Genomic DNA, 20,479 nt, shown 5'->3' with positions numbered 1-20,479 from the left:
CAAGGGAAAAGAATTGAGAGTCCAGGAGTAAGCCCTCATACATGGGCAAATAATTTTTGACAAAGGAGCCAAAAACATAAAAACATACAATTGAAAGGAAAGCCTCTTCAATAAACAGTGCTGGGAAAACTGGAAAGCCACCTGCAAAAGAATGAAACTAGACTACTCTCTATCACCATACACCAAAATTAACTCAAAATGGACCAAGGACCTGAATATAAGACTTGAAACAATAAAAGGCATAGAAGAAAACATAAGAACTAAACTCATGGACCTTGGCTTTAGAGAGGATTTTGTGAATTTGACCTCAAAAGCAAGGGAAGTAAAAACAAACAAACAAACAAAAATGAATGGGACTATATCAAACTAAAAAGCTTCTGCACAGAAAAAGAAACTATCAACAAGACAAAGAAAAAACCACCCAAATAGGAGAATATATATGCAAACGCCTCCAATAAGGGCCTAATTTCCAAAATATATAAAAGAACTCATACAACTCAACAATAATAATAATTTAAAAAATCCAATTTAAAAATGGGTGGAGGATCTGAACAGACACTTCTGCCAAGAAGACATAGTAGTGGGAAAAAGACATATGAAAAGATGCTCGACTTCACTAGCTATTAGGGAAATGCAAATCAAAACCACACTGAGATACCATCTCACACCTGTTAGAATAGCTGTTATCGACAAGACAAATAATAACAAGTGTTGGAGAGGTTGTTGAGAAAAAAGAACACTGCTGGTGAGGATGTAAATTGGTACAGCCACTATGGAAAACAGTATGGAGGTTCCTCAAAAAACTAAGAATAGAATTACCATATGACTCAGCAATCCTTCTTCTGGATATTTACCCCAAGAACTTGAAAACATTTATCTGCAAAGATATATGCACCCTGATATTAATGGCAGCATTATTCACAGTGGCCAAACATGGAACAATCAAAGTGTCCATCAATAAGTGATTAGATAAAGAAGATATGGTACATATATACAATGGAATATTACTCAGCCGTAAGAAAAAATGCAGTACTGCCATTTGTGACAACATGGATCTTGAGATTATTATGCTAAGTAAAATAAGTCAGACAGAAGTTGAGAACCATATGATTTCACTCATCTGTGGGATATAAAATGGAAAGCGACAAACAAACATGGCAAACAGACTCATGGGCACAGACGGGATTAGTAGTTACCAGGAGGAAGGCAGATACGGGTAATAGGGGTCAAATGTTTGGTGGTAGAAGGAAATTTAATTTGGGTGGTGAACATACAACGCAATATACATATGATGTATAATTGAATTGTACACTTGAAGCCTATTTGACTTTATTAACTGATGTTGCCCCAATAATTAATTTAAAAAATAGGTAATTTGGGAAAAAACCAACAAACTAAGGGAGTTCATCACTAGTAGTCCTGTCCTATAAGAAATGCTAAAGGCTGAAATGGAATGACACTAGACTGCAACTTGAAGTCATACAAATAAATAAATAATGCCAGTAAAAGTAACTGCATAGTAAAGTATAAGGTAAGTATTATTGTATTTTTGGCTAGTAACTCTTCCCACCCCCCTGCCCATCTGATTTAAAAGACATATGCATAAACAATAATTATAAACCCGTGTTCATGAGCACACAATGTATAAAGATGTAATTTGTGACATTAACCACCTAGGGGGAATGGAACTCTATAGGAGGAGAATTTTTGTATTTTATTTAAATTAAGTTGGTATTAATTCAATCTAGATTGTTATAAATTTAAGATGATAATTATAATCCCCAATGTGACTCTGAATAAAATAACTAGAAAACAATATGCAGAAATATATCCCACACATATATAAATATGTATATAAAGAATATACATTTTGAGAAGGAATCACAATGATACGCTTTAAAAATTAAACACAAAAAAGGCAGCATTGGAAGAATTGGGAAACAAAAATATATAAGCCATGTAGAAAATAAACACTAAATTGAGAAGTATGTCCTTCTTTATCAGTAATTACTTTAAATATTAATCAATTAAACTCTCTAATTAAAAGTGAGAGACCAACAGAATGGAGTTTTTAAAAAACAAGATTCAACTATGTGCTATCTCCAAGAGACTCACTTAAGGTCCAAAAACACAAATAGGTTGAAAGTGAATTGCTGGAAAGATATTTTTTGCAAATGGTAACCAAAGTAACCAAATGGTAAGTCAAAAATTGTTTTAGGACAATGACATTATATATTGATAAAAGAATCATTTCATCAAGATGATATAACAAATAAACATATACACATCTAACAATCGTGTCCCACAATATATGAAGCAAAAAAAATTAACAGAATTGAAGGAGAAATCGTTCTACAATTATAGTTGAAGACTTTAATGCCCCGCCTTCAATAATCGATAGAGCAACTAGAGATCAATAAGGAAACAGAGGACTTAAGCATCACTATAAATCATCTAGACCTAACAGACGTATACTGTACACTCCACCCAAGAACAACAGAATACATGTGCTTCTCAAGTGCACATGGAGTATTCTCCAAAATATATTAAGCCATAAAAGAATTCTCAATAGATATTAAAAGACTGAAATTAGATGGAACAGGAGAAAATGGTATAGATGATAGAGGCTTTGTTCCTTCCTCTTGCAACCAAATCAAAGTTGTAAAAGAAACATGGAGCAAACAGCAAGCAAAGTCACCTGGGATCTAGATAAACAAAAGCAACTACAACTAGGGAGAGAAACAATCAACCTGCAGCGGTAGAAGGTAGGAGGGAGCCAAGACACGAGGCTGCCCGGTCTCGAGTGGCTGAGTGGGATATAGGCTACAGCAGCAGCCGGAAGCTGCAGACACCTCTTAAAGGGGCCATGTCTGTGAGCGGACTTTTGCAGTGACAGACTTGCTTGCTCTGAGCTCCAGCACCAGGTCAGCTGCTTAAAGGGTACCAGGGACTTACAAGAGACACTGAGTTGTCAGATTAAGGCCGGAGGCAAGGCTCTCTCCCAAGCAGAAATGCCAGCAGTATCTGTTGCTCCTCTATTGAGCCCTCTCCACCTCTCAGTGTGCAGACACAACGCCTCCATAGCTGAGACTTCACTAAACTGGATTACAGAATTCGCTCTGCCGAGAGGATTCCCTGAAATTCCTTCTCCAACTCAGGGCCCCACCCAAGCCACATCCAAGTGTGTCCTCGGCGAGTCAGATGCTCATTGCTGAGCAGAGCCAAGACTCACATTAGTGGCAGCTGGCCTCAGTTTCTGGTGTGGTTTCTTGAGGCAACTATAAGCACAGCATCTGTGGATTGCTTGTTGAATCTTAACAGGAGGTCTGGGAGTGGCACTGGCTGGGGCTAAACTTGGCCTGCAGCTGAACCCCTCTCAGGACTGTGCCACTGGATACCTACTAATTAGCCGCACTAATAAGACCAGGAAACTTAGGAGCTTTGCTTGATACATAGAAAGAGTCAAAGAAAGACAGCCAAAATGGGAAGACAAAGAAGCAGAAACCATGTGAGAGAACAGAACAGAGTTCCAGATATAATGAATGGAGTCAAGTAATCTAACAGATGCAGAGTTCAAAACACTGGTTATAAAGACACTCAATAAACTTAAGGGAAGTATAGATGAACTGAGAGATTTAACAAAGAGATAGTAAACATTAAAATAGAAATGGAAATTATAAAGCCATTAAATTGTACACTTTAGAAATGGTTAAAAGCCATTAAATTGTACACTTTAGAAATGGTTAAAAAGCTAAATTTTATATTATGTAAATTTTATCTCAATTAAAAATAAAAAGCTTAGCCACCCAAATTCTGTAATTGATGGAAGAATATAATGACAACAACAAAAATCTAGGGTCATGTATTTACTGTTTTGGTGCCATAAAAATATATGAGGACTAAAATTACCAAAAGAAAAAAATACTTACACATTTGATAAAATCCTAAGGCATCAGCTTTTCCATTGTTTTCTTGAGTTTTCCAAACAAATCAGTTTTTATTCAAATCAAATGAGAGAAATCATTCAGAAAAAATCAGAGCTTTTGCTTTATTTGTGACTTACAGCTGATTATTTGAGACTGGTAAATCCTCTAAGTGTTTTTTTTTTCCTTTTCTTTTTATCCTTGTTTTATAAGCTTTTGTCTATTTAAAAATTTTTTAGAAATTATTTTTAGGTAACATTGGTTAATAACATTATATAAATTTTAGATGTACATTATAATTCAATATCTGTATACTCTTGCTTGCTCACCACCAAAAGTGTATTTTCCTTCTGCTACCATATATTTGACAAAATGCTTCTTTCTTAATCTATAAAATGTGGAGGCATCTATCTCAGAAGTAGGTGTAGTTGTCCTGCTGTCAAGCCAGCCAGAATGAGCACCTGGTATTATAATATAATTTGGGGGAGAAGCAAAATTTTGCATTCTAATCCCTGTTCTTAAGATTCATACAATGTTATTGATAAGAACAATGCAACTCTCATGGAACACAGGCAGTCCACAAATAAGGGCTCATTTCTCTGACCCAATGTCTCAGAGCTACTGGTAGAAGAAAGGGGATGCCTTCACAGAGAGAGGTGTAGTCATGAATGTATTCATTAAGAGGGGTGGAACTTTAGGTAGACATCAAGCAATGATGAAAGGATTTAGGAAGTCAGAAGAGAGAATAATTTAGGAAATACAAAGAATTTTTTGGTATGGAAATATCAGCAAAAGACAAGACTCCGCAAAGAGACTGGTTTGCCTGGATTTTAGGAAATGTGTTAGGGAAATGATAAAAAAAAGTTAATAATGGTCAGGTCAAATTATAGAGGGCTTCAAAAACCAGTTTGAAGAGTCTAAAATTGGAATTATGAAGAAGGGAGACAAAAATCAAACAAACAAACAAACAAACAAACAAACAAAAAACCACTGAGGCATTTAAACCATGAGAGTAACTTCATGAAAAGGGCAAAGGAAAACCAGCCTGACAATAGTACCCAAGTTTGGATGTAGAGGATAGAAGAAAAAAGGTAAGATGCTTAGCCTTTTACAAGTTAACCATTAAATATCTTTTAATGCTAATACACTTTTTTACCTTTGCTATTATAATTTATCTCAAACCCAAAGACCACCCTATGCTTCCAACTGCATCTGTAACTTTTTTAAAAGCACATCTCCAGTTTCCTTGATATGTCTAACTGCAGAATTTCTCACCAGCGTTCAGACTGCTGAGTAAATGATATTATTTTCCATCCTGAAAATATGCTCTGCTGCCCCCATTGTTCTGAGCTTTGAAAGGAGAATGTGGTATGGTGACCAAAGAATGTTTAAGTCCTAATATGTAAAAATTTAGTGTTGTCTAGTAGAGTTGATGACTTTTTATTATATTTTCTTCATACTAAATCAATACAATCTCAATTTTTTATACTGGGTTACTTCCTTGAAGAAAGAAACTTGTTGACTGACTCCAAGACTCTGAGATCCTGAGTGGTATAAATACCAAGGCCTTCTGAGAACTTATAAATCTACATCTCTGCTTCAAGTTTCTAAAACATATTTTTTGACATATTCACTAAGAAAACTGAAACAAATTGGAACAAATAGAAAATGTCAATAGGAGAAACTATTTGATGAGGGTAGGGGAAGGAGATATATAAGAACTCTACTTTCTGCCAACATTTTCTGTAAACCTAAAACTGCTCTTTAAAAGATCTGTTAAGAGGCTTTGGACAAGACAGTTGGTGCTGTGCTTGCCTCCTCTCACAACCACATCAAAATTACAACTAAACTACAGGAAAACTATATTAGAAATCACCTGAAGTCTGCCTGAACAGAGGTCTTGTGACTACGGATATAGAAAAGGAGCCAAAAGAAAACTGATAGAAAGGTCAGAGCCACCAGAACAGGCTGGTCCCATACCCATGTGTGGCACTGAAGATTGAGAGGGTTGTCTCAGCTATGGAGGTCTCCTCTGAGGAGTAACTGTGTGGCACTGAAGATTGAGAGGGTTATCTCAGCTATGGAGGTCTCCCCTGAGGAGTAACAGGTCCAGCCCTACACTGGGCTCCCCAGCCAAAGGTTCCCAGCCAAAGATACTGGGAAGAGAAGTCCCACTACTTCTGTCTGTGAAAACCAGCAGAGATTGTGGCTGAGTGAGACAGAGGGCAGCTGAAGTCCCAGGCATTTCTCTTCAAAGGCCTGAGCATAAACTGGCAGACTCACTCACTCTGAGCTCCAGCACTGGGGCAGCAGCTCAAAAGATGCCAGGGACACATGGGGAGGAACCGAATTGTCTGTCTTCAGGGCAAGAGCTGGAAGGGTAGCTTTCTCCCAGACAGAAGTACTGGCAAAAGGCATTGTTCCTTTGTTGGGCCCTCCCCCCACCAGTGTGCAGACATAGGGTAGCTGAATGGATAAGAAAACAAGACCCTTATATATGCAGCCTACAAGAGACTCACTTTCGATCAAAAGACACACAAAGACTGAAAGTAAAGGGATGGAAAAAAATATTTCATGAAAATGGAAATGAAAAAAAGCTGAGGTACCAATACTTATATCGAAAAAAATAGACTTTAAAACAATGGCCATAACAAGACACAAAGGAGAACCCAGTAATCCTCATTCTGGGTATTTATCTGAAGAAACAAGAAATGTTACTTTGAAAGAACATGTTCATCCATATATGTGTACATATATACAATGGAACATTCCTTGGTCATAAAAAAATAAAATCATGCCATCTGCAACAACATGGATGGACCTGGAGGGTATTTTGCTGAGTGGAGTAAGTCATACAGAGAAAGACAAATGCCTTATGATTTTATTTATATGTGGGATCTAAAGAACAAAAGAAACAAAACAGAAATAAACTCATAGATCCAGAGAACATTCAATGATTGCCAGATGGGAGGGGGTTTGGGAGAAGGGTGAAAAGCTAGAACAGATTAAGAAGTTTGAATTGGTAGTTGCAAAATAATGATGAGAACATAAAGTACAGCATAAGGAATATAGTCAATAATATTGTCATGACTATGCATGGTGTCAGATGGGTACTAGATTTATTGAGGTGACCACTTTGTAACTTATATAAATGTCTAATCACTATGTTGTACACCTCAAACTAATATGATATTGTATGTCAACTGTAATTGAAAAATTAAAAAAAATATTTAAAAAATAAAGTCTACTAATTTTTAAAAAAGCATCTTAGTAAGAAAACCATGTAAGAAATACATGAATAAAAAATTCTTTTGTATCTGCAAAATCCAAGAAGAAAATATTATTAAAGATACATCATTTAGATATCAAGAAACAAAGTACCTAGCAATTAACCTATGAAGAAATATCCAAGATTTGAAAAAACAAAATTTTACTGAGGATATTTTAAAAGGCACATATTATTGAAAAGATACAAGTATGATTTATGGAAAATACTAAATATTTTAGAAATGTCAATTTCTCCCCTTCTTCCCACATACACATTGATCTATAAATAGCATAAAACAAAAATAATTTATTAAGATTTTTAGCAGGTCATCTTAGGTTCTAAATATCACCTAGTAGAGAAAATTTCTGAGAAAAGCAAAGAAAATTTTGCTAAACAATGAGACTTCTCTAAGATTTCATACTAAGATTTCATAGTGTACTAGAGAGCCATAATTACTAAGACAGCCTCCTATGGGCATGGAGTTTGTGACAAATAGTGCATTAATAAGAAGGAAATATTTTTTAAAGTGTTCTTTCAACCCATACCTATATCTTGCAAGTTAGAATGTCTGCTGTAGAGCACTCCCGAACCTAAATTCTGGGAAGGCAGGTCTGTAGTACCTATTAATGGTACTAAGTAGTACTTACTAAAGAGAAGTCTTGGGAGGTAACTCAATAATGCCTCTGGCAATTTACCCTAGAAAGACAGGCTTTCACCTTCACAGGAAGAGGGACAGGATATTAGATAATAGAAACCTCGTTGCAATTTGAAGGAATCACCAGTATTGTATTACAGCTGGAAATACCTACTGCCTCTCCAGAGGTACCTGCACTTTGAAGTGTTTGTGCTCCTTGTATCCAAGAAACCTGGAACACAGAATGCATGACATCATGGAAAAATGTTCTGAAACACCATCAGTCAGGCACTAAGAAGGCATCTGTGGAATGCTGTGGCAACTGACCACCGTGACTATGATTCTCAAGAAGAGATAGTCTCACTGAAAAATGATCCAGAGAAACTCAAGTTGGGACTGGCACTGCTGAAGATTTGTTTACACCAAATATCCCTGAGATTTTAATTTATATAATTGATTACATTTTCAATGAGTTTAGAGAAAGTGCGATTAAGGGGATTAACTTTTCCCAAACAGCTCTTTCTATAAGCATCATATGTACCTAACAGAGCTTCAAAATATATGAAGCAAAACTGACAGATTGAAGGGAGAAATAAACAATTCAACAATAATCATTGGAAACTTCAACACTCCACTTTCAATAAGAGATAAAACAATTAGCAGGTCAGCAAGGAAGTAGGAAACTGAACACTATAATTCAACTAGATATAATAGACTACATAGCTCTCTAGAGCACATGGAACATATTCCAGACTATATATTAGGCCACAACAAGTCTCAATAGAGTTAAAAGGATTGAAATCATATCAAGTATGTTCAAAAATCACAATGGAAAGAAACTAGAAAGGAAGACTGGAAAATTCACGAATTTGTGGAAATTAAACAACATATTCCCATATAATCAAAGAAGAAATCACCAAGAAAATTAGAAGGTATTCTGAAATAAATGAATCTGAAAAAAATATAAGGGAAGCAGTGAAACCAGTGCTCAGAGGGAAATTTATAGCTATAAGTATAAACATTTAAAAATATTTCAGGAGTGATGTCAGAAACATGGTGGAGTGATAGATGTCCACAGATCTCTCTCCATGAAACAACAATAAGTTGAACATCTAAAACTCAACAAAAACACCCAACCTGCACATCAGCACGCCAAAGCGAGGGATCTGTGAATAAGAGCTACCACAGGTCAGAACCACAGGAGTCAGGCGGTAGACTGGGAGAAACAAAGAAGTTGCCTCTTGCAGCCAGAGATCTCTGTGGGGGGCGGGGGGATGGGAAGAGCGGTGTGTCACTGAACAACGCTGCCTGAGAGAGCTTTGACCTCCATGCAGCAGCAGTGCCCAGGGATCAGGGCAGAAAGCAGAAGTGGGGATGGCAGAGAAGCAACAGTTGATTATTACCAGCCAGGGTTGCAAAATGCAAGGCTGAGCCACAGGCCCCATCCTTGAACCCAGAGGGCACCCCTTCCCTGATATCCTCCAAGACTGAGTACCGTGGAGCCTCAGGGGAATCTGAGTAAACACTACCGAAACTGTCACTAAAACCAACAGAGACTGAGACTGACGGTAGTGAGTGTGATTGAATATCTATAAGAAAAAAAAGCAATATTAAGATTTTATATAAAGCAGGGATCCAAGAGGTTTAGATGCCACCTACAGGAAACCAATGAAAAAATACCTCTTTGCAACAGGGTAAAGAGAGACCTTTGTATAATAAATCTTCTTTCTGAGGAAAAGAAAAAAGAAAAAAGAAAGCAGAATACACTTCCATTAATGCCCAGGCAGAGAAATAGTCCATTAAACACCATGAGCAACCAAGGTAACAAGGCATCTCAGAAAGAAAGAGAAAAATCTCCAGAAAATGGGCTTACAGACATAGAAATATACAACTAAAATGACAGAGAATTCAGGATGGTACTTGTGGAAAAACTCAATGAATTCCAAAACAAATCATATCAACAATTTCAGGAATTGAAAAAACACCTAAATGAGCAGAAAAAAGAGATTGAAACCCTCAAAAAGAACCAAATAGAACTTCTGGAGATGAAGATCACACTCAAGAGTTGAAAAATGAAATAGCAAGCTTGGGAAACAGTCAACCAAATAGAGGAAAGGATCAGTGATATCGAAGACAGTAATCTAGAAATAAATCAGAAGGAAGAAGACGGAAGCTGAAAAATGAAAAATAATGAAAGAGAAATACAGAACTAGATGATACAATCGGGATAGGAAACATAAGAATAATGGGCATTATCAAAGGCAAGGAAAAGGAGCAGGGACGAGAGAGCATTTTCAAACAAATAGTGGACGAAAATTTCCCAAATATAAGCAATGAGCTGGAGCTAGGAATTCAGAAAGTCAACAGAACACCCAATTATCTCAATGCAAAAAGGCCTTCACCAAGGCATATTGCATTAAAATTATTAAAAATCAATGACAAAAGAAGAATTCTCAGGGCAGCCAAGGAAAAGAAGATAACCTAAAAGGAAAACCCATTAGATTATCCTTGGACTTCTCAGCACAAACCATATAAGCCAGAAAGGAGTGAAATTAAATATTCAAACTATTAAATGAATGGAACTACCAGCCAAGAATAATGTATCCAGATAAGTTCTCCTTTAGATATGAAGGAGAAATAAAGATCTCTCTAGACATACAAAAAGTTGAAGGAATTTTCCAGTACGAGGCCAGCATTACAGGAAATACTAAAAGGGGTCAGCTCACCTAAAACAAAATGACAAAAAACGTACATAATTAGGGATAAGGCAACTAACAGGCAGATAGAGGCAGAGGAGTGCATCCCTTACTAAGAACAGGCATTATGAGCTTAAACAATAAGAAGAGAATAGCTACAGCAAGATAGTAATGAACATTCAGCGTACATAGGGACAAATTGAGATAACAGTGACTGAAAAGGGGAGGATTCAAAGATCCAAATTCACAAAGGGGAATGGAGATAAGGCACGCACAGAAGAAAATGGACAACCATATATATATATATGTATATATATGTACACACACATATGTATATACATATACATGTGTGTGTGTGTGTATACATAGAACTATCCTTTACATATTCGTAATGGTAACTGCACACCAAAGATTCAGAACTGAAGTATGTAACATAAAACAAGAAAGACCAGAGGGAAAACCCACAAACCCAACCAAAATTAAAAAACAGACACACAAGGACAAGGAAGCAATGAAAACACCGAGCTACCAGAAAGCAAAAGTTAAAATGGCTATAAGACCTCCTATTTCAATAATAACCCTAAATGTAAATCGACTGAACTCACCAATAAAAAAGGCACAGAGTTGCAGAATGGATCAAAAAATAAAATGAACTATACGCTGCCTCCAGGAGATACATTTCAGTTCCAAAGACAAATATAGATTCAAAGCAAAAGGGTGGAAAATGATATTCCAAGCAAATGGCATTCATAGAAAAGCGAGAGTAGCGGTATTGATATCGGACCAAATAGACTTCAAAATAAAAAAGGTAAAGAAAGATACTGAGAGACACTTCACAATGATAAAGGGAATCATGCACCAAGAAGACATAACACTTATTAATATCTATTCTTCCAATCAGGGAGCCCTGAAATATGTAAAGCAATTACTAACAGAACTAAAGGGAGAAACAGACCAAAACACTATCATAATAGGGGACCTAAACACCCCACTGTCAAATATGGACAGATCATCCAAACAGAAAATCAATAAGGACAGATCATCCAAACAGAAAATCAATAACAATCCTTAAATGACACATTAGACCAACTGGACATAATTGACATTTACAAAGCCTTCCATCCCCAAACAGCTGCTTATACATTCTTCTCTAGTGTACATGGAACATTCTCAAGGATTGACCACATATTGGGACACAGAGATAGCCTCAACAAATATAAGAGGGTTGAAATCATACCAACTATATTCTCTGATCATAATGCTTTGATACTAGAGATCAACTGTAAAAAGAAATCAGGAAGAACCACAAATATAAAGAGATTAAATAACATGCTGCTGAAGAATAACTGGGTCAGGGAAGAAATAAAAAGAGAGATCAAACAATACATAGAAACGAATGATAAGGGTAGTACAACATATCAAAACTTTGGGGACATGGCAAAAACGGTCATAAGAGGAAAGTTCATATCATTACAGGCTTATCTCCAAAAACAAGAATGAGCCCAAATAAACAACCTAACACTTCATCTTAAAAAACTAGAAAAGGAAGAACAAATGAGGCCTAAAATCAGCAGAAGGAAAGAAATAATCAAAATTATATCAGAAATAAGTGAAATTGAAAACAAGTAAAATATAAAAAATAAATGCAACAAAGAGCTGGTTCTTTGAGAAGATCAATAAAATTGGCAAACCTTTGGCTAGACTCACTAAAAAAAAGAAAGGACACAAATAAAATCAGGGATGAAAGAGGGGAAATTATGAGACTGACACTGCAGAAATACAAGGAATCATAGAAGAATACTATTTAAAAAATTATATAACACCAAATTCAATAACCTAGAAGAAATGGACAAGTACTTAGAAATACAATCTTCCTAGACTGAATCAAGAAAATCTGAAAAATCTAAATAGACCGATCAACGGTGTGAAAATCGAAACAATATTCTAAAACCTTCCAAAAAGTAAAAGTCCAGGACCAAATGGCTTCACCAGTGAATTCTACCAAACATTCAAAGAAGATTTAATATCTATTCTCCTCAAACTCTTCCAAAAAATCGAGGAGGAGGCAATACTTCCCAACTCATTTTATGAGGCCAATATTACTCTGATACCAAAACCCGGTAAAGATAATACACACACACACACACACACACACAGAAAAACTACAGACCAATATCTCTCATGAACACAGATGCAAAAATCCTAAATAAGATACTAGTGAACAAAATATAGCAACATATTAGAAAGGTTATATGCCAACACCAAGTGGGCTTCATCCCAGAGGCACAGGGATGGTTCAACATCAAATCCATTTATATTATACACCACATAAACAAATTAAAAAGTAGGAATCATATGATCATATTAATAGATGCAAAAAAAGCTTTCAACAAGATACAGCATTGATTTATGATCAAAACACTTAACAAAATCAATATAGAAGGAAAGTACCTTAACATAATAAAGGCCATGTATGACAAACCCTCAGCCAACATTATACTTAAAGGTGAAAACCTAAAAACCTTTCTTCTAGCTTTTTTTCAGGCAGCTTTGAAGATGGCAGACATTCAAACCGAGTAGGACTACCAAAAGCAGCCAACCGTCTTTCAAAATAAGAAGAGTCCTTCTTTGAGAAACGGGCAGCGAGAAGCTTCACGGTACTACAAGAACGTCGATTTGGGCTTCAAGATGCACAAGGAGGCCATCGATGGCACCTACACTGACAAGAAATGCCCTTTTGCCAGTAATGTCTCCATTCTAGGGTGCATCCTGTCTGGTGTGGTGACCAAGACGAAGATGCAGAGGATTATTGTCATCCACCGAGACTACCTCCTCTACATCTGAAAGTACAACCACTTTGAGAAATGCCACAAGAACATGTCCACGCACCTGTCTCCCTGCTTCAGAGATGTCCAGATTGGCGATGTTGTCACAGTGGTGAGTGCCAGCCCTTGAGCAAGACCACGCGCTTCAGTGTGCTCAAGGTCGCCAAGGCTGCAGGCACCAAGAAGCAATTCCAGACATTCTGAGCCTGATACCTGCATCTTCCCAAACAAAATAAAGTTATTTTCTCAGTTGGAGGGGCGGTGGCGGGGGCGGGGGGACCTTCCCTCTAAGATCAAGAACAAGACAAAGCTGTCCACTATCACCACTCTTATTCAATATAACATTAGAGGTCCTAGTGAGTGCAATCAGGCAAGAGAAAGATATAAAAGCCATCCAAATAGGAAACAAAAAAGTCATACTGTCGCTATTTGCAGATGACATGATTCTCTATTTAGAAAACCCTAAAGACTCCACAGAACACTACTAGAAACAATAAGCAAATACAGTAAAGTTTCTGAATACAAAGTCAGTGTTAAAAAAATCCATAGCATTCCTGTACTCTAATAATGAAGTGTCAGAAAAAGTAAAAAAAATATTCCTTTTAAAATTGTAACAAAAAGAATAAAATACCTAGGAATAAATTTAATGTGAAGGACCTATATAATGAAAACTACAAGACCCTATTAAAAGAAATCAAAGAAGATACAAGGAAATGGAAAGATTTTTAATGTTCTTGGATTGGAAGAATCAACGTAGTTAAAATGACCTTATTACCTAAGGATTATACAGATTTAATGCAATCTCCATCAAAATCCCATCTGCATTTTTTAAAGAAATAGAACAAGAAATTATCAGATTTGCATGGAAGCACAAAAGACCCCAAATTGCCAAAGCTATCCTGAGAAAAAAGAACGAGGCTGGAGGCATCACTCTTCTCGACTTTAAATTAAACTACAAAGTGACAATAATTAAAACGGCATGGTATTGGCAGAAAAAGAGACACGTGGACAAGTGAAATAGAATCGAGAGTCCAGAAATAAACTTATATTTATACAGGCAAATAATTTTTGACAAAAAAGCCAAAAACATACAGTGGAGAAAGGAAAGCCTCTTCAATAAATGGGGAAAACTGGAAAGCCACTTGCAAAAGAATGAAACTAGTCTGTTGTCTATCACCACACACCAAAATTAACTCAAAATGGATTAAGGACCTGAATATAAGACCTGAAACAACAAAATGCATACAAGAAAACATAGGAACGAAACTCAAGGACCTTGGACTTAAAGAGGATTTTATGAATTTGACCTCAAAGGCAAGAGAAATAAACAAATGGGGCTACATCAAACTAAAAAGCTTCTGCACAGCAAAAGAAACCGTCAATAAGGTAAAGAGACAACCATCATATGGGAAAATATATTTGTGAGCAACACCTCTGATGAGGGCCTAATAACCAAAATATACAAAGAACTCATACAACTCAGTAATAACAAAAAACACATGATCTTATCAAAAAATGGGCAGAGGACTTGAACAGACGCTTCCCCCTAGAGGATGTACAAATGGCCAACAAATATATGAAAAGATGCTCAATATCAGTAGCTATTAGGGGAATGCAAATCAAAACCACAATGAGATACCATCTCACACCTGTTAGAATAGCTGTTATCAATAGGATAAATAATAACAAATGTTGGAGAGGATGCAGAAAAAAAGGACCCTCATAAACTGCTGGTGGGACTGCAAATTGGTGCAGTATGAAGGTTCCTCAAAAAACTAAGAATGTATCTAACATACGATCCAGCAATCCCTCTACTAGGTATTTACTCCCAAGACTCAAAAACATATATCCAAAAAGATATTTGCACATCAATGTTCATAGCAGCATTATTCACTGTGGCCAGGACATGGAAGCAATCAAAGTGTCCTATGATAGATTGACTAAAAAAGCTGTGGTACATATATACAATGGAATATTACCAGCCATAAGAAGAGATGAAATACTGCCATTTGCAACAACATGAATGGACATTGAGATAATCATGCTAAGTGGAATAAGCCAGACAGAAAATGGGGAAATCCACATGATATCACTTGTATGTGGGATATAAACCTAAAATCAACAAACAAACAGAGAATACAAACAGAGACTCATGGATAGGGACAGTAGACTAGAGTTTACCAGAGGGTAGTAGGGGAGCGGGGAGGTAGATAGGGAAAAGGGATCAAATATGTCCTGACAGAAAGAAATCTAACTATAGGCGGTGAAGACACAATGCAAAATATACATGCCTTCTGTTGAATTGTACACCTGAAACTTAATGGATTTTGCTAACCAATGTCACCATAATAAAAATAAATTAATTTAAAAATAAAAAATAAAAATATTTCAGGTGTTCCAGTCAAGATGGTGGGGTAGGTAAATGCTGCACATGTCTCCTCCTATGACCACATCAAAACTGAAAATAAGTTATGAAACAGTCCACCTGGAGAATTATCTGAAAAATAGTTGAACGGAATCCTTATAATAAGGATACAAAGAGGAGACCACATTGAAACTGGTATGAAGGGCAGAGATGCGAAGCTGACGGATCCCACACCCATGTGCGGTAGTCGAGTATTGGGAGTGATATCTGGGCTGCAAAGGCTCCCCCAGAGGACCAAGAGGCCCCAGCCCCACACTGGGGCTCCTCAACCCCAGGTTCCAGGTCCAAAAAGAGGAGTCCCCACAAAATCTGGCTGTGAAAATCAGTGGGCCATCTGGATGCGATGGAAGGTACCTAGAAATCCAGACACCCCTTCGAAGGACCATGCACAGACTCACTCACTCACAGGCACTCACCCTGGGCTCTGGCAGCGGGACAGCACACACAATTACACAAGGGACACTCCTGGAGCACACAGTGCAGGTGATCAGGGAGATTGTGCCGCCAGGTCACACAGGACACCTACTACATAAGGCCAGCTGGCTAAGATTGGAGACATAGAAGATGTACCTAAAGCATACAAATGAACATAGAGAGAGAGCCAAAATAAAAAACCAAAGAAACATGTCCCAAATGAAAGAACAGGATTAAACTCTAGAAAAGGACTAAATGAAATGGCAGCAAGTAACCTATCAGATACAGAGTATAAAACACTGGTTTAAGGATGCTCAAAAAACTTAGGGGGTGAAGTACAAGTGAGCTCAATGATAGCATCTATGTGATAAAAAATCTCTGCAAAGTGGGAATAGAGGAAACATACCTCAACATAATAAAGGCCATGTATGACAAACCCATAGCTACCATTACACTCAACGGGGAAAAGCTAAAAGTATTTTCCTTAAGATCAGGAACAAGACAAGGATATCCACTTTCCCCATTTTTATTCATCATGATATTGGAAGTCCTAGCCACAGCAATCGGATAAGAAAAAGAAATAAAAGGCATCCAAATTATAAAAGAAGAATTAAAACTATCATATTTGCAGATGACATGACACCATATATAGAGAACCCTAAAGATTCCAACAACTCTTAAAACTGATAAATGAATTTACTAAATTCACTTACTAAAGGAGGATGATCAAATATTCAAATTGGTTGCATTTCTATACACCAATGATGAACTATCAGAGAAAACAATGTATTTACAATCACATTAAAAAAATACCCAGGAATAAATTTAATCAAGGAAGTAAAAGACTTGTACTCAGAAAATTATGTCATTGAAGAAAGAAACTGAAGAAGATACAAATAAATGGAAACATATACAGTGCTCATGAATAGGATTAACATCATTAAAATGTCCGTACTACCCAAAGCAATCTATAGATCCAATGCAATCTTTATCAAAACACCAATGTCATTTTTCACAGAACTGGAACAAATATTCCTAAATTTTATATGAAACCATAAAAGACCCTGAATAGCCACAGCAATCTTTAGAAAGAAAAATGAAGTTGGAAGTATCATGCTACCTGATATCAAATTATACTACAAGGTTTTAGTAATCAAAACAGCATGGTACTGGCATAAAAACAAACACATAGTTCAATGAAACAGAATAGAGAGTTCATAAATAAATCCATACCTATGTTGTCATTTAATTTCTGACAAAGGAGGCAAGAATATATAATGGGATAAATACAGTCTATTCAATAAATGGTGTTGGGAAAACAGGACAGATACATGCAAAAATATGAAACTGGACCATATTCTTACAACATATACAAAAATAAACTCAAAATGAATTAAAGACTTAAATGTAAGACTTGAAACCATAAAGGTCCTAGAAGAAAACATAGGCAGTAAATTCTCTGACACTGCTCTTAGTAATATTTTTTTCTGATACACCTCCTTGGGCAAGGGAAATAAAAGAACAAACAAACAAATGGGACTACATCAAACTAAAAAGATTTGCACAGCAAAGGAAACCGTCAAAAAGATAACCGAAAACAAAAAGACAGCCTATTGACTGGGAGAAGATATTTGCCAATGATACATCTGACAAGGGGTTAATATCCAAAATTAATAAAGAGCTTATACAACTCAACACACGCACAAAAAAAATCCAATTAAGAATTGGGCTAAGGACCTAAATAGGCATTTCTCCAGCTGTGAAAAAAGATACTCAATGTCACTAATCATTAGAGAAATGCAAATTAAAACCACGATGAGATATTATCTCACACCTGTCAGAATGGCCATCATCAATAAATCAACAAACAAGTGTTGGCTGGGATGAGAAGAAAAGGGAACCCTCATGTACGATGGGACTGCAGATTGGTACAACCACTGTGGAAAACCATTTGGATGTTTCTTAAAAAATTAAAAATAGAACTATAATATAACCCAGCAATTGCACTTCTGGGTGTTCATCCGAAGAAAACAAAGACAGTAATTTGAAAAGATATATATACCCCTATGTTCACTGCAGTGCTATTTACAATAGCCAAGATATGGAAGCAACTTAAAGAAGTGGTACATATTTATAATGAAATATTACTCGGCCATAAAAATATGAAATCTTACCAGTTGTAACATCATGATTGGACCTAGAGGAATTATACTAAGTGAAATAAATCAGAGAAAGACAAATACCATATAATTTCACTTATATGTGGAATCTAAGGAACAAAATAAATGAACAAACAAAACAAAAAAAGTCTCAGATACAAAGAACAAATTGGTGATTGCTAGATGGAAAAGGGGTTGGGGTGCTGGGTGAAAAGTACAAATTGGTAGTTACAAAATAGTCATGCAGATATCAAGTATAGCATAGGAAATATAGTCAATAATGTTGTAATAACTATGCATAGTGCCACGTGGGTACTAGACTAATTGGGGGGATCACTTCATAAATTATATAAATATCTAACCGCTAGGCTGTACACCCGAATGTCAGCTCAACTTGTGACAGAGTTGAAGACTGAGAAGATTGAGCTTCTAGTTAAGAGGATTTAAGATTGCAAGTTCTTCCAAGTAGAGGAAGGAGTTCATGAACTTAGATGCCAAGTTTATATCACTATTTTCATTTATTTATAACTGAAACTTAGTATTTCTTTAATACTTTTTGGCTATCAATGTAGGTGACAAACCTATGTATTATCGATGAATTTTGGCAATAAAACATTAGTAAAAAAATAAAAAGTATCACATGGTATAAACCTTAAGATGCTAGAAAAAGAAAAGCAAACTAAACCCAAAACTAGAGGAGGAAGGAAATAATAAGAATTAGAGTGGAGATAAATGAAATTGAGAATAAAAACAATAGAAAAAAATCAATGGATCTAAAAGTTGTTTTTTTGAAAAAATCAACATCGACAAACCTTTAGTGAAACTAAGAAACAAAGAGAGAAGAGGCAAATAATATCAGGAATGAAAGTGGAGACATTGTTACTGAAATAAAAATAATATAAGGAAATACCACAAACAATTGTGTCTATTAAAAAAATTAGATACCCTAGATGAAAAGAACAAATTCTAGAAAAAGACGACCTACAGAAATTTCCTCAAGAATAGAAAATCTCAACAGATCTATAATGAGTAAAGAGAATCATTTAAAAAAAAAAAGTTTACTCTGGATGTAAGGATCTCAGAGGCATAGAGATGAACAATGGGGTACTCTAGGCTACCTCAAAGCACATGGATAGGATAATAGTAAGGAAATCAGCTTTGCCCTGAAGGAAATATATTCTTTCACTCACTCAATAGTCTGGAATGAAGAAATAATAACCTACCTGCCTGCTCCATATCCTTATCCTTAGAGCAAAGCTTGGGAAAGTAACCCCAACCCTTTTTGCCCCTGTCTTTTATGTCAAGAAAACCTTCTGAAGTTATCGTAAATGTATCTGAGAGATAAGAGTTTTGGAAGTAACTAAGAAACTCTCTTAAATTTTGTTGACCAGGGACAAGCAGAAACCTGGATCTGAGATACTCAAAATAGACAAGGGGAAAAAGCAACTGGAATGAGTTCTTGAGACTTCCTGCAGAAGGAAACTGAAGAATAATTTTAAATGATGCCCGGGATATACTTTCGTGGCCCCAACGCTCAGGATGCTTGAAGCTGAGGCCCTGGCCGCCAGTTAGGGAAGTCCCTGTTACTGGATTGGGCCAGAGAGAGTCTCACCATCCACAGGAGAAGCCAGTTTCAGACTGGAATGTTTGTGCTCCTAGTGTCCTGGCTGCATAGAACTCAGAATGCAGTGACATTTAGATATAATGTTCCATAAGATGGGAGCTTCTGGAACACTATGAGCACAGATGACTTATGGGACAAACCTGGAAACCAACCACAGGGAACACCATTTGGTTAAGCCAGTGGTTGCAAGAAGAAGGAAAAGAATCCAGGAACAATTTAGGAGATGCAGTCACAGGGCTTGGTGATTGGATATGAATGGGAGAGAATAAATAACAGGGCATTGCCTTAGGACTAGTACTCACCTTAGGGACACAGTTCAGCAGTGTGAACCTCATTGTAGGTGATTTTTCTCTCCAAAATTTACCAAGGGCTTTTAATAGTTTGGTTTAACTTTTTTAACTGCAAAACCCTTAAAATACTGCTTTATGATTTTCCCCATAATAAATGCATCCCACTGACAGATTCAGTACATGCATTTGACACAAAGAAGGTGAAATCAGGCAGGAATTGT

General features: G+C 36.4%; 1 pseudogene; it reads left to right on the top strand.

Annotated features, from left to right (window-relative positions):
• The first annotated feature begins 1,035 nt into the window (after positions 1-1,035).
• On the top strand, positions 1,036-13,556 carry LOC120611867 (40S ribosomal protein S11-like; annotated as a pseudogene).
• The last annotated feature ends 6,923 nt before the right edge of the window (positions 13,557-20,479 follow it).

The sequence above is a fragment of the Pteropus medius genome, unplaced genomic scaffold (genome assembly GCF_902729225.1).
Source record: "Pteropus medius unplaced genomic scaffold, Ma_sr-lr_union100, whole genome shotgun sequence".
NCBI classification, from domain to species: domain Eukaryota; kingdom Metazoa; phylum Chordata; class Mammalia; order Chiroptera; family Pteropodidae; genus Pteropus; species Pteropus medius.
The sequence above is the reverse complement of the archived record's forward strand: the minus strand, read 5'-3'. Positions and strand labels throughout refer to the sequence as shown.